We start from the raw sequence: 3,178 nt of genomic DNA on the forward strand, positions 1-3,178 counted from the left end.
CTGAAAGAATTACTAGATGAAATTAAATTTGTCGAAATAGGCCTAACAGCGGGGAGTTGTCACTACGCGCTGAATTAACCTACTTTGTATATGACGTGGGTTCCAATGAGCGAACGTATATACATGATATAGTGCTTCCTGCAGCCGATCCAGTTTTAAATTAATACCTGATTTGTACCTGCTGCGGCCTTTAATATTGAGTTCAGATTCGATTGTGGTTCATTTGGAACAGGTCCAAAATGAAGGCCCTTCAATGTGACCTTACACTGGGTCTACGCCATCGTATTGGTCAGAGGGAATACTTACTTCTATAGGGTGTGATATGTATTTGAACGTTAAAAACGTCAGGCACTATACATTGAACATTCTTCTTCTTCTTCTGCCTGCTTCAAATTGACTGAAGATTCTTGCAAACTATAAAAAGGGTACTCCCGCCCGATAAGGGACTTGAACCCGCGACCCTCTGATTAAAAGTCAGATGCTCTACCGACTGAGCTAACCGGGCTTCGGTAACATTGCAAAGTGGTATCCAAGACACGTACATTTCATCACCATACGGATACCGAAAGCTGAGGGGGGGGGGGGGGGGGGGGGATAAGAAGAAGGTTTAAATAAAGTAAAAGCAAGTAGGTCTACTCAAGATTGTTGCAACTCCATTTAAACTTTAATCCAAGATCAGCTATTTCGCTACTATAGCGAAATAGCTGATCTTGGATTTAAGTTTAAATGTGCCTCTTTTCAGAAAGAGATAGAGAGAGAGAGAGAGAGAGAGAGAGAGGGGGAGGGGGAGGGGGGGGGGGGGGGGGAGGGGGGGAGGGGGGAGGGGGAGGGGGGGGAGGAGATATCAAAAGTTTAAACAAAAATGATCATAGAATAAGTGATGGATGTGGTCGACATAAGAATAAGATGAGTTTGTCACCATTGAGAATCAAACTCATTCCTCTTGACATGGTTGGTTGATTCGCTCTGAGGCTAAATCTTAGATTAAAGCCGATGGGTATAGATCGGTCAGGGGTGAACAACCTCGGCAAAGTCAAGCCCGAGATTGATATTCATAAAATAAACGTGATAGTTATCATTACCATTGCTTTACGTGAGAGGCCTTGTCAGGGCACGTATAACTCAAAAATTCATATCGAAGAAGGTCCTATGAAAAACAACAACAACTAAACTGTATTATTATTTCATATTCTCTTAATAATAAGAGGTGCATCCGGTCTTTTAGATGATACGAATAATTTGTCCTCCCGGGCCAGCTGCTCATAGCCTAGCTCTAATTCTCCATTTTCGTCGTCCTTAGTCGGCTATCTGTCATATATTATGTAGGGCCTTTAATTGCCATTCTTGAGAGTAGCGCCGGAGGTCTTAATTTTCTTTCCATATCAATCCTCGAAAAAAAGAGTGGCATTGAAAGAAAAAATCATTGGATAAGGCTAAGGAGAAAGATGCTCCTCTACCTATTCATTACGTCTTTTTTTTTTTTTGACTTTTTTTTTTTGACATTTTGATATACAAAGCAATATACAAGAGACATTGAACGTACGTAGAAAATATTTGTTCTTCTTCTTCTTCTTTTTTGACATATCTGGAGAAACACAATCGCAACTATTTTCGACAAATCAACTCTAGGTAGTTCCGGCACCATGTTGCGTTCCGTAAAAATCATGTGCAGGTTATGTAACACCTACTTGTGATTTTGGCACATTTCAATTAGTGGCGCACAAGGCTATTCTAATTAACTGCAGTTGCTTTTCGAAGGAAGTGCCTATCGTTTCTAGAACGTTTCTTATACAAGTTCATCATCATCATCTTTATTGTTGTCGTCGTCGTCGTCGTCATCGTCATCATCATCATCATCATCATCATCATCATCATCATCATCATCATCACAAGCATCATATAATCAACATTATCATCACTATAATCATTATCATTATTAACACCACCACCTCCACCACTATCATAATACTCATCATCATCGTCATGATCACAATTTTGTGTGAACAATTTTGATTTCTAGAAGGTGATTACTAGCCTCGATTTGCATTTGGGTCAGCTAAAATGGCGCCAATGTGCTATTCGAGCGTTCATGCTCACTCTCGCCCGAATTACATCACTCTTTAAACATGTATAAGTAGAAAGCTCAGAATTCTCAATATTTCATTATCATGAATCCCTAGACAGACATTATACTATCTTTTAATTAAATTCCTTCCCAATATACAGTGAAAATGGGTGATGGCGGGGGGGGGGGGGGGGGGGGGGAGGAGGGAGGGAGGGAAGAGGTGTCATGGTCTAGTGGATAGGTCAAGGGACAGTGGGTCACAAGGTTGGCAGTTCGAGTCTCCAATGTCCTTCGCAATATATTACTCTACATATCCTACCTTCCACTCAGGTTTTCATTGGTACCCGGTAGGATGCCCAACATTACTGTCGTAGGGAAAGTGGGGAAAAAAGACATCTGGAATGATGAAGCTGTTTTGTTGGTAGCCATAATGGGACACAATCGATTACTTTTTTGCTTATCAATAAAGGTTTTGACCCCCCCCCCCCCCCCCCCCCACCTTCCAGAGAATACTGGATCCGGAACTGATATTCCCTGCGTTCTGGATCAGAATAATGTATTACCATCGATTCAATCATAATATTTACAGCGTTCAAATCCTTCACACTATTGAGTAGGCGGATCCAGAATGTTCTCACAAAGTGTTTTTTTCTTCTTTTTTTTTTGGGGGGGGGGTGGGGAGAGCAGGGTGTAATTCCCCAAAAGTCAAGAAAAACAAAATAGATCAAAGCATTATTAAATGAAAGACACAACAAGACAACACCAAATTATGGAGCCTAAACGGAGGGTCCGTACTCCTGGGATACCTTGATCGGACCCCTTGTATAATCGGAAGTGTCTCTGCGACCTGCTGGGTCTGGAATGGTGACATCGTCCAAATTAAGTGTCGCCTGAAGGGATGACAATTACTTAGGCATTACTCTCATATCCATCGAATATACGTCACGTGATGTCTTAGATTAGCTTCAGACAACTATTATTTGTATCTAGAATTATCTAAAAAATATCATAGATTTAAAGGATAATAATAAAAAATAATGATAATAATAAATACTTATAAAGCGCACTTATCTAATTCAAATTCAAATTTATTAATGTTTCCAACAAAACATT

At 40.4% G+C, this 3,178-nt stretch overlaps 1 non-coding gene across 1 annotated transcript; it reads right to left on the minus strand.

Moving 5' to 3' along the window:
• Positions 1-432: 432 nt before the first annotated feature.
• Positions 433-505, minus strand: TRNAK-UUU. Its single transcript has one exon. It is a non-coding gene; the product is annotated as a tRNA-Lys (tRNA).
• Positions 506-3,178: the final 2,673 nt, after the last annotated feature.

The sequence above is a fragment of the Strongylocentrotus purpuratus genome, unplaced genomic scaffold, assembly GCF_000002235.5.
Source record: "Strongylocentrotus purpuratus isolate Spur 01 unplaced genomic scaffold, Spur_5.0 spur5_scaffold_19, whole genome shotgun sequence".
NCBI lineage: Eukaryota > Metazoa > Echinodermata > Echinoidea > Camarodonta > Strongylocentrotidae > Strongylocentrotus > Strongylocentrotus purpuratus.